Raw genomic sequence first — 13,130 nt, forward strand, 5'->3', positions numbered from 1 at the left:
CACAAAGTCTAGTCATATAATATTATCACAAGGTAACAAAGTTGCACTATTTTCTAGACATCTAGATTACTAAACCAATTTTACACATTTAATTCAGCTATTTGGTGTCATAAACACATAGCAAAAATTCACAGGGAAAAAAATGATTGTACATCTGGCACGAAGATGGCTCCAAGAATTCGACTTACGATGAGTAAATCATGTTTGTCTATCCTACTTCCTCCAGAGTATAAATACTCCAAATATAACTGTTTCCAAAGTAACCACGATCAAGAAAGGAGATTGCACAAAGGAGACAAGAATGAATAAGTTATATCCAGCCCTCTTTAAAGGCTGAGACTTCCCCTCAGGATAAGGAACCTGTAGTTTCTTATCCTTGGCAAGTTGGCCTATAAACCAAAATTGAGTGTCTCTTGTTTGCTCTTCCAGCGCTAGTTTTGTAGCTTTGGTGCGCATCAGATTCTCCAGAGAGAGAGCCTAATTTTTAAGCCACGCATCATTCCTGTCTAGAACTTCTTTTACTCATTCATTCGTTTAGTTACTCTATGACGACTTCTATTTGCTGAGCCCTGGACTACGGATCCAAAATCCCAAACACCCCTGCCTAGGAGACTAGGAAAGATAAGGAGTCTGGAGTCTCCATCGTCCCCTTTTCCTCCCCAGCCATCAGCTTCTGTTAGCATTAATCCTGTGAGTTGTGGCAGCCCTTGAGATTCAACATGATTAGTCTTAAAATCAAGGGCAACTACTAACATCAATAATAAAACAAGTATTAGAAGAAAACATTAATTTCTTTACAACTTCGATGCGGGGAAAGCCTTTCTAACTATGATTCAAATCCAAATGTTAATAAAAAATTAGGAAAAGATTGAAAATTTTGACTATATGAAAATTTTAAAACGCTTTTGCACAGGAAAAAAAAAAACCCATAAGCAAAGTCAAAAAACAAATGCATGCTAGAAAAAAGCATATACAATATATATAATAGATTAAGCACCAATCACTTGTTAAAAGTTAAAGGAAAAAAGGTATTCAAAACCCCAGTTCTTTGTATGAGCAAAATAAAGGAACAAGAAGGTCACAGAAAAGGATATAGAAATGGCCTTTAAACATATGAAAATATGCTTACCTTCACTTCTAATAAGAGAAAAGCAAATTAAAGCTACAGTTAGAATTACAACAATTATACTACACTGATGTAAGAGGTTAACAATAGGAAACACTGGGTGTGGAGTACATGAGAACTCATACAATTTGTATTATCTTTACAACTTTTCTATAAATATAAACCTATTCTAAAATAAGACATTTATTTAAAAACAACTGCACCAAGATACTGTTTCTCACTTACCAGATTAGCAAAAGTTCAAAAGCTTGACCATATACTCTGTTGTCAAGGGTGTGGAGAAACAGTCCCTCTTTTGCATTGCTAGTGAGAACGCAAAAGGGTATAACCTGTATGAAGGGATATGTGGTATTGGCTAATAAAACTATGTATCTGTTTACTCATATATCCATCTACCTATTTATCTGTATGTTTACTTAACAGCAATGTCAGTTACAGCAATTCGCTATAAACATATACCTTCAACCATAAAGGAGAAACAATAGACACAAAGTTATTCACTGTGGCCTTATTTCTAATAACAAAATACTTAACAATCTAAGCCATCCACAGGAACCACCCCGGTATATCACAAGAAGGAATACTAGTCAGCTGTAATAAAGAATAAGGAGGATTTTTATAAAATGATATGGAAAATTTGCCAGGCTAAAAAAAAGCAAAGTGAAAAAGAATATGTATAGTACACTACCTTCTGCATAAGAAAGGACAGAAAGTAAGCATTTGTATATATGTATGTATTTGCTAGTTTTGTAATAAACACCTGAAGGATAAACTGGAAACTAATGAAAACATTTACTATGGAGGGTAGGTAAGACCTGGGTTGAAAGGGTAGGCATGAAATAGGACTTCCTTGGACAACTTTTCATCTAAGTTTGGCTTTTGAACCATGTAAAGTTTTACATATTCAAATAGAAAAAGATGGAAAAAATAAAACCTAAACTTGCATGCAAACAGGAAAAGAAGTAGAAGGTATGCTATATTGATAAAAATAAACACAGAGGACAGAAAATGAATTCCAATAAGTTTTGAGTCTGGTACTCTGAATGTATATTCACAGTGGAGCATTAGTACAAAAAGAAGTACAAATTAATCTTGAACTTTACTTAGTAGATTGGTTGTTGGAAGTAGTATTGATGTAGTATTTCTGACACTATTTTCTGAATGTTATAGGATAGAGCAAATGAATCAATACATTGAACTCTCACAGTGGAATAAAGGAGATACGAATAAGGAATGAGGGTAGCTGAAGAAGAATTTTGTGATGTTGGATTTGAAATGTAGGTTTTTACATATATAGTATATACATGTATATACACATAAATACATACATATATCTTAGAAGTAATGACACCAAAGTATCAATGATCCCACCTAGTAGCCAAATCTTTGTTCCTAAATTCCATTCCCCACTAAAGGGAGGCAGTACTCTTTGAAGAAATGACTTATTCTTGATCAGGACTAGGGAAAATACAATGTAAGCTTAAAAGATCTTATTTTCTTCAAGGGCATACTCAAAACTGACAGAGACATGTCAAAAGGACACAGGAACTAGATTAGAGGGGATCCTACTGGCTAACCTGGGGACAATTTGAGCATCACTAAAGAATAAGGATCTGTTTATATAGTTATATTTAATTTGTGGAACTTCCTTGAGCTATACACATATGATTTGTGCATCTTCTGTAAGCTGACTTTACTTAATACAAAGTTTGAAAAAAAAATCTGTGATAAAAGCAGCAAAGAAAACATATATTTTATTTTAGCTGAAAGAAGTACCATACTGTATGAGTAAATTGTTCCAGCTAGGATGATAATAATCCAATCCTACTACGGGTATGGGGAGGAGGAGCTCTTTTGTTACCAAAGAATATCAGCTAATAAATATATAAGCCTAATACAATTAGAAGAACACCAACAGGCAAGATTCATCCATGAATAATAAAACCAATAGATGAAAAGTTCTTGGGAAACAGAATATTCACCCACTCTCAAAATATCACCTCACAGATTACTTACTAATTACAAAGCAAAAAACAAATCTCAATAAAACACATACCTTCCAAAATTTGAGGTATTTGGAGAATATCACCTTAATCAAGTGATCATATGGCATCACCAAGAATGATACAAAAAATTAGGTGCCTCTGATATGATGCAATGTGAAGTATACAATATCACCTAGGTAGTATTTTAGCCAAAAATGTTTAAACTAAATCTAATTATGAGGAAACAACTGGACAAATCCACATTGCGTGGCATTCCAAGACACTGGCTTGGAAACTTCAAAAATATTAACTCACGACACATAAATAAAAGCAGGAGACTATTCTAGATTAAAGAGTCCAAAGCAGTGCAACAACTAAAGAAATGTGTAATCTGAGTGGATTTATAGAAAAGAAAATAGAAATAAGGAAAAAGGGACACTACAAGGTACAAGGGACATTAATGGGGACATTTGACTATATTTGATAACATAGTGTTTAAATTTCTTGGGTGTGATAATAGTATTATGGTTACACATTGATCTTAGGAGACACAAGGTTAAATGTCAGGTGGAAATACAATGTCTACAGCTGAACTGCAATTAGTTTTCAAAAGTATATAAATGAGAAAAAGAAAGCAAATGAACAACAGTGCCAAAATATTAATGAATAACTAAATTCCCGTGAAAGGTATTTGGGTATCTGTTGTTCTCTCAATTTTTCTTAAGTTTTAATATTTTCCAAGTAAAAAATTGGGAGGAAAATAATTGGGATAGACTGTAAAAAAAAAAAATCAAGGACAATTAGCATTTTCTAAATGCTTGCTATGTGTCAGGCCCTATTCATAAGGGGATTTCAATAATAACTCATTTAATCCTCATAATTCTATGTGATTGATAGTAATACTTCTACAGATGAGGAAATTGAATACTATAGAGAGAAAATAACTTGCCCAAGCTAGTAATCAGAGTAGTTAGGATTTGAACCTAAGAAATTTAGATTCAGAGTTCATTATCATAGACACAATATTTTTCTGCCCTTCAAATAAATAATAAATCAGATTATTGAAACATACTTATTGTATAATATGAAATAATATGATTAGTAGAACAAATATGTTAATCACATCAGCCTAATGATTATACCTATCTGATATTTCCTACATGCCCAACACAGAATTCTGGAGGGTTCAATTGGTTCTGATTAGTTCTCTTTCCTATGCTGGAAAATAAGACCAGCAATAACTGGAGGCCAACGAACATCCTGGGGTGGGGTAGAGGGTTGATTTTTATTACCATAGTATCTTCAGTTATGGGTATTATTTTTAAAACAGAGAATATAGAGAAAGTTAAAGAATCAATATTTATAACTAGTAGGTTTAAAAAATCAAAGAAAAAGGAACAAAAGTACAGGTGCTTTGAGGTTTGGATTATGATAAAAATGCCATTATAAAGCAATCCATTTCCCCAGATTGTAGCAGCTAAAGACCCTAACACAGTAAAAATTACATCATTAGTCAGTTAATCAGCTTTCTCTCACAATGACTCAATGGGGTGCCTTCTTAAACTCAATACAGTAACCAGCTCACCAACAGTATCTAAAAAAGAGAAAAGTTACAAGAATAAAAAAATTGACACAAAAAGCTATGGAGAAGAGAGACTGAAACAGACAAAAGCGGTTGCACTATAAAAGAAAGTGAGAAATGGAAAGGGAAATGTCAGGAATCAAAGGTTAAAAGAGAAAAGATCAGGATTAAAAAAAAAAAAGATATTCAAGTCTCTTATAAAAGAAAAGGGACAAGTCGAGAGATAAAAATCATGACCAGAGTTGAAGCCTGAAAACACAAGGCAACAGACAAAAAGAAGTGGTATTAGCAGTGCCATTCACTCACTCATTTACTCATTCATTTAACATCTAGAATATAGAAGGTACTTTGTGGACCTTTGAGAGACACAAAAATGATAAGCAGGGACCCCGGTCCTCAAAGAGCCTAGCTGCTCAAGATATTCTCATTTTTGCATGTTCCTATTTTTTAAATGTGATTTTAATTATTGATGCCATACCTTAGTTAACTGTGGTTGTTAATTTTATATCTCAACTTGATTGGAACACAGGGTGCCCAGATTAAACATTATTTCTAGGTGTGTTTTTGAGGGTGTTTCTAGATAAGAGGGCATCATCCAATCCAGTGAGGGCCTGAATAGAACAAAAAGACAGAGAAAAGGGAAATGCATCCTCTCTGCCTGACTGATTAAGCTGGGACAGTCTTCTGCCATCAACTGTGACTTGCACCATCCGCCTTCTGGTTCTTAAAACTACACCACCAGCATTCCTGGATCTCCAGCTTACAGATGACAGATTGTGCAACTTCTCAGCCTCCATAATCATATAAACCAATTCCTATATATAATAAATATATTTATTTATTCCTTTATAAATAAACACACACACACACAGGTAAACAGCTTTTGGCAGGAAAGAGCACTTTGCAGGAGGCCCCTTTTGTCTTGTCACTTTAGCAAAGCTATATTGCAGGGTTCCCCAACCCCATGGGCCGTGGTCCACGGCCTGTTAGGAAGCTGGCCGCACAGCAGGAGGTGAGCAGTGGGCGAGCAAACGAAGCTTCATCTGCCGCTCCCCATTACTGCCTGAACCATTCTACTCCCCCACCCCGGTCTGTGGAAAAACTGTCTTCCACAAAACCAGTCCCTGGTGCCAAAAAGGTTGGGGACCACTGCTATATTGTAACTAACCTTAAGCCAGGCACTATTCATCTCTGGCCCAAGCACACTTTCAAATCTTTTGATCACACAATACCTTGCCTAACCTGTTGGTTCTTTCCTTACATCAAAGAAATAGAAATGAAGAATAAGTAATTAACAGATAACTAAATCTCTTCCCTAGCTTCCCCTTTGGTAATCTTGTGAACAAACTGTGTGAACAAAATAGCATCTAAAGAAAGATCACAAGAAGTCGACAAGCCTGCACGTAGTGGAAAATGGCAATGAGTCTGATCCCCTATCTCAATGATTAACTGAGATTTTTTCTCCTTTTCTCTTTAAAAATGTTCATGGCTGAGCAGAGTCTTCAGAGTTGGTTTTGGGACACAAGTCCACCTTCTCCCCAGATTGCCAGCTTTCTGATTAAAAACAACTTTTTCCATTTCTACCAACACTTGCCTCTTGAGTATTGATTTTCAAGCAGCGAGCAGCTGGACCTGAGTTCGGTAACACACACACACACACACACACACACACACACACACACACAAATACCTCCTATTGGTTCTGTTTTTCAGAAGAACCTTAATACACTAATATTCTCATACTCAGCACGTACTTCCAAATATTACAGCAGTTACATCATCCATAAAAGAGGGTACTTCTTAATGGCAACTGCTGTACTGAAGGAGTTTATTATGAAAGGAGATGTGTTCACATTTCTGATATACTGATAGTATCATCATTAATTAAAGCAGCATCATAAAGTGGTGCTATGATGTATAGATACTTTCAACTCTGGAAACATATCATCCATTTTCTTTTCATTATCTTATTCCAGAAAGGTGAACATCGGCAAAGGACAAGGAAATCTAAAGGAAGCAGAAAGACAGATAAGGAGTTTAGGAATCAAGTTTTCACTTTCTTTGTAATTTTCCACAGGACTTCTATGAAAAAAAGCAATACTGACCAATGGAGTATTTTTCATATTGTGTCTGAGAACGAATTCTGGGTAAAGGAAGATACAACAAGGGAGAGGCTCTCAACCAGATATCCTTTCCCAGTATCTCACAGGCAGAAAACACCTAAGTGAGGTTTACTTGAAAGAAAATCAGAAATTGACCTCCCAGCTGGCCTGTGTATGGTTTCTGCTCTTACTAAGGTCAGCTTAATCCCTGAAGAGAGCTGAAAATTCAAGTTTAAATGGGTGTTTCATACATCCAATTTAGAGGACCCACCTCTACACCCCAGGTCAACAAAAGAGGGTGAAGAGCATGGAAGTCAACACCCATTATTTAGACTGATCAACATCTGACTCCCTTACGGCACTGCGCCTCCCCAATTCATTGTTTTCTCCTGGGATCTCAACTGAGGTGTCTCATCTCCCTCACCAGAGGTAGGAATGTGACTCAAGCTAACCAATCTGAGTCATCTGGGGGGATTTATATGAATCAGCTGTAAGAGAATGGCTCTTCTGAGAACGTGGGTAGTATTAAAAAAAAAAAGAAGAAGAAAACAGGCCCAGAATGGAGTCACTTGCGCTAAGCCCCATGTCAACAAATCAAGAGTTAATACCTAATCTAATTGTAGTTTCAGCCTCTCGTAGAAGTGTAATCTTAACGACTCAGTCTGAAATTTCCTGGCCATCACTGGTGAGATAATCCATCTGATGGAACTCTGCCATCCCCCAAGAAGGTAACTTTGCCTGAAACTATCCTTTCTTTTATTTATGACTTTCTTATCCCACCTGCTTTCTGCCCTTTCCTTGTCTGAGGCTCTTTGGAGCCCTTTTCTATCTACTAGACGGGATGCTGCCTGATTCATGAATCGCTGAATAAAGCCAATGAGATCTTCAAATTCACTCAGTTGAATTTTGTTTTTTAATAGTAGTTAAATTCACACCACCACAAGGACTTAGACTGAAGGAAAATTAAGAGCATGTAGAGAAGAAATGGGCTATGAGATGGGGAGGAGCAGAGGCAAATTAACCATGAAGCTATTGCAACTTAAGTTTCCAGGTCCTTTTAGAGCAATATGGTCATTTATGATCTTTTTTTTTTTTTTTTGCGGTACGCGGGCCTCTCCCGTTGCGGAGCACAGGCTCCGGACGCGCAGGCCCAGCGGCCATGGCTCACGGGCCCAGCCACTCCGCGGCATGTGGGATCCTCCCAGACCGCGGCACAAACCCATGTCCCCTGCATCGGCAGGTGGACTCGCAACCACCGCGCCACCAGGGAAGCCCCATTTATGATCTTTTAATAAAGAAGCTTCTTCAAACTGTGTAAACTTCAGGCTACACAAAACCTAGATTCACCCCTGGAAGAAACAGTTTTGAATATACAATGAAGCACCTATAGCCATCCATGACAAAAGTCAGGTTCATCCCACTGGAAACTGAAATTATGTGAGCCTAAATTCCCATTTTCATTTCTCTCGGGATATCCTGAATTCAGTTTTACCCACTTACAACTGAAGGGTAGGAGAATATGTCACCCCAAAATATGACTCTTCAGCATAAGGATTATTTTGAGCCAATTATTGTAAGAAACAGCAGACACAGGAGAAGCTCTGAAAATAGAGTAGAACTTGCCCTTTTGTAAGAGATATTTACATTTATAAAGGAAATCTCCATTAGTAAGTGTCTCCCTCTCTGTACCAAGAAGAGAAGGATGACTAAATCACAAGAGAATCTTTTCAATGGAGAAGGCATTAAATCTACAGAATAAATCTTACCCTGGTTTACCACGCTTTTCCTAGTAAACTCCATAACTACCTACCCCAACCCTCCTTATCTTATGTCTTTAGCTGAAGATGGTATTTAAGGTAGTAGATGCACCATCTCAGGGAGTTACTCAGTTTTTCTGGGTATCTCCCATGTATACAGGAAGTATACAGGTTAATAAATTTCTGTTGGTTTTTCTCCTGTTAATCTTTTATTACTGGGAGGTTTGGGGTGGTCTCAGCTAAGAATTCAGAAGGGCAGAGGGGAAATTATTTTTCCTCCTCTACATAACCAAAAGAATTTGGAGAATTTATGAAAACAATAAACTTAACTTCCTCTCAGGAAAATAGTATGAATCAATACTACTTTCAACTTTCAAAATATATATATTATAAGCTATTACTTTGCTTTTGTCCAAATTTCAGAATGTTGCTAACAGAAAGTTCCCACATCAGATTTAAGCAATTTTAATAAAACAAACCATAGGACAACCTTTACAGATTTTTCAAAGATATTTTTCCTTTAATTAATTAGCAATAAATGAAAAAAAGAAAGATTATGCTGACATTACAAAAAGTCTCATTTGATAATAACCTTTTGGGACTTCCCTGGTGGAGCTGTGATTAAGAGTCCTCCTGCCAATGCAGGGGACACAGGTTCATGCCCTGGTCCGGGAAGATCCCACATGCTGCAGAGCTACTAAGCCCGTGCACCACAACTACTGAGCCTGCGCTCTACAGCCCACGCGACACAACTACTGAAGCCCACGCGACACAACTACTGAAGCCCACGCACCTACAGTCCGTGCTCCGCAACAAGAGAAGCCACTGCAATGAGAAGCCCATGCACCTCGACAAAGAGTAGCCCCTGCTCACCTCAACTAGAGAAAGCCCGTGCGCAGCAACGAAGACCCAACACAGCCAAAAATAAATAAATTAGTTAAAATAATGATAATAATAAGTGTAACCTTTTTATGTTGTGTGTTTACCAAATGTATTTTTATTTCTTCATTGCACAGAGTACTTATTTTCTACTGAGCGTTCCATTTAAATTCTCCTCTCTTGGCCAATCCACATGATTGCTAAGGAATCCATTCGTAATACTATATGTGTCAAACCCCTACCAGCAGTGCTTTGTCACCCACCGTCTCCTCGAAACAAATTACATTAGATATCTAAGACTCTTGGAAACCTGCAAGAAAAGCATATTCAGCAATGTTTCACTTAAGCAAGCCTCTGCCTTCTTGGAATTTTTCTTTGAAGAACATAATTTACAAAGTGGTAAAATTTAATGGAGGATATTCCACACTTTTCTGAATAGCAACATGCAAACTAATAAAGGCCCAGAGAGTTCTTCCACGTAGTTCCAAGGAAATAAAATGTGCTTATTAAATATTTCTCAAAAGGTACTTACAATACTACATTTGTTGGAAAAATTAGATATTTATCTTAAAAGAAACATGAAATATTTCATGTCCAAAAGATCAGGAAATCAATCGAAATGGACCATTTGTCTTGTAAATGATTCATTCAGAATGACAAAGAAAATCACTGTTGTACCAGGAAGTGACCAGCTCATTTTGAAGAAAAGCAGGCAGTCAGAGAAACATGGATTTTGTGATTTTGAAGAAAATCACTGTTACTTCCGAGCAATGATTCAAGTCCCAATCAAGTCCTGTCACCACCCCCGTACACCTTGCCTCTTCACCTAAAGAAGACAATAAAATTTGTACTGACCCCTCCAAAAAGTGTGCAGCCAAATGATCTCACTTTAAAGAACTCTGTATACACACACACACACACACTCTCTCTCTCACACACACCCCTCCATCACCACCATCATGTTGCAGAACAGCCACCTCAGCAGTAAAGAGATTTGAGAGTTAAGTAAACCTTCTAGCCAGAGATCCTGGTGTCCTGGTGTCTTCATCTAATCCCAAGTCACTATGGAGTAGGTCCCTGCAGGGCACTGGCTTTGGTGCCACAGAGCACTGCCATTTCCAGCACTGCCAGTTCCTTTAACCTTCAAGAGAGCAGAGAAGAGGCATTCAAACCGACGAGTAAAGAGATGTCCTGGCCGTCTAATTTCAAAGTAGGTCATATCAGAGTCTTTTATGGTTTTTAGAAGTATTTTATGCTACTCTGATGGAAACCTAAAACAGTAGTAGCTTCTGTCTGATAAATGCCATAGAGGGGGAAACAGTAAGTCTAAAGCAAAGGGAGGGGGGTGAAATTATTTTGCTGCAATAGGCAACACAGTGAAAACAAGAGACTACTGAAGTTTAAACAAATCATCTATATTTATTCTGGTAAAGACTTTCCTCATATCAGCACTTTAAATACCACTGTAAAATGCTGACAATAATTATGTGAATGTTGCTACAAAAAATTAAATTTCCCAACTAATGGGTTTCAAAGGTGTTTCCGCTCCTGCCTTACACACATATACACAGACAGACAGACAGACAGACACACACACACACACACACACACACGTGCACATGCGCAAGAACATTTCGGGTATCTCTGTTAGGATTTCCCAAAGTCAACTATACTGTATGGAACGAAAATATCTATACTCCTCCTACTACCACCACTACTACCAAGAAACAAGTCCAAAAAGAAAGAATGTGAGCCATAATACACTCACCTGAGGCCTGTGTTAGGCTTGTAGTTGGAAGCAGTGTGGCAGAGTAGTTATCAACCTGAACTTTGGAGTCACATCATACAGAACTGAATCCTATCTTAGTCACTGGGTGACTAGGGCTAGTAACTAAACCTCCCTGAACCCCAGTTTCCTCATCTGCAAAATGGTGACAGTCATGTATGTTATAGGAATTAAATGATGAAATGTATATAAAGCACTTAGTACAGATTCTGGCTCACAACAAAGCACTTGTGAAGTGTAGAGTAATTGCTGTCATTATTACCATTATCAACAATTGTCACAGAGCATGCTTCTTGGTTAAACAGACACGAAGCTTAGGGGAATAAAGTCACTCTCAGGAAAGTTAGACTTTAAGAAAATAGAACTTGCCTAGTACTTTGGTTAAAATGCACATTTGTCTGACTTTATATTTTTGGCATTGGCATGTCTAATGGGCAGCTGATACAGCCTGTGCAGGATCTGCAATCTCAACAGAAAGGCAAGTATAACCTTCCTGGTTGTAATAAGCAACTTGTTAATCTTTGGATGAATGGACTTCCCTGCTTTGACCTTTTCTACTCAAAATGTGGCCCACAGACCAGAACATCAGCATCACCAGGGAACTTCTTAGAAATGCAGAATCTCAGGCCCCACCCCTAATCTACAGAATCAGAATTTTAACAAGAACCCTAGGTGATTTGTATGCACACTAAAGCTCAAAAAGCACTATTGTAGACCACAAAATTTAATATACAACTTAACCCATTTTGGATGTGTTTCTGTAATCTCTGCTATACAATAAACCACTCCAAAACTAGTGACTTAAAACAATAAGAATAACAACCATTTATTTGTCCTACATCTTCTGTTTGGGCAGCCCTTAGTGGGACAACTCATCTCTCTGCTCCACATAATGTTGACCGGGGCAGTCCAGCTGGGACTGCAAGATCCAAGTTGGCTTCCCTTCCCTCCATGCCCCTCAGCTGATATGACTGGGACAGCTGGGGGATGGCTGGGCCTCTCTCCATATCTTCGTAATCCTCCACGAACTCAATCCCGATGACCTCTCTCTTGCTGCATAACCAGACTTCTTAAAGAGATGGCACAGGGTTCTAAAGAGTGTTTATCTCCAGCCAACCTAAAGTCTAGCTGGACTCAGAACTGACAGTGTTATTTCTGCCATTTTCTATTGGCCAAAAAAAGTCAAAATGTCAACCAAAACTCACGGGGAGGGAAAGAGGACTTTATCTCCTTACGGGAGAAGAGACATGCACAGACAGAAATGGAAGAATTTGTTGCAACCATCTTCTCAGACCAGTTACGTACGACAGGGTGTCCATTCCTTTATCATTTCCTTTCTCTCCCGGTTCTTGTGATTGGTAAAAACATCCACTTCATTTCGATTACACAATTATATACATGCCCCCATTGGGAGCATAAGGAATTTTAAGGCCTGATATCTCCCCTCAAGGATCTTGTTATAATAAAATTGGTGAAATAAGGCATGTATATCTTAAAATTTTAATAACAATAAAATGCTGTAATAATAAAATATTTAAGTAGCAGTACCAGATAATAATAGAAGTGATGGCCTAAGGCTGTGAACCATTCATTTAATTAATTGTGTACACAGTAGCCACTTTGAGTGCTCAGGAAAGAGCATGGAAGTGGAGAAAAAGGGACCATGGAAGAGGAGGGATGTATAGCCTGAGCTGAGGAAGATTTGCAAAGGAAGAGTTAGATAGATTTCCAAAAAAAAAGACCCAATGAAACATACTTGAAGGATAACAGAACCAAGGAGCCAAGGGAATGGGGTCATGGGGACACAAAGCCATGAATGAGTGTCTCTGCATGTTGTTTCTTGAGTGATGATTATAAATTCAATGTTCCTGAAAGAATTTCTTGCCTCATAACGTCCACCTTTATGCTTCCCC

The 13,130-nt window shown here is 37.8% G+C and overlaps 1 protein-coding gene across 36 annotated transcripts in view; it reads right to left on the bottom strand.

The window, feature by feature from the left end:
- Nucleotides 1-13,130, bottom strand: part of FHIT (fragile histidine triad diadenosine triphosphatase) — a 1,451,597-nt gene that overhangs the window by 1,109,610 nt on the left and 328,857 nt on the right. For 21 of the 36 annotated variants that reach the window (XM_067755027.1, XM_067754998.1, XM_067754996.1 and 18 more), the window contains one exon: nucleotides 10,443-10,572. The exons of the other annotated variants lie outside the window; for them this stretch is intronic. The gene's annotated coding sequence lies outside the window, so the exon portion shown is untranslated. The remainder of the gene's footprint in view (nucleotides 1-10,442; nucleotides 10,573-13,130) is intronic. 36 annotated transcript variants of the gene reach the window in all.

Source organism: Pseudorca crassidens, chromosome 10 (assembly GCF_039906515.1).
Source record: "Pseudorca crassidens isolate mPseCra1 chromosome 10, mPseCra1.hap1, whole genome shotgun sequence".
NCBI classification, from domain to species: Eukaryota; Metazoa; Chordata; class Mammalia; order Artiodactyla; family Delphinidae; genus Pseudorca; species Pseudorca crassidens.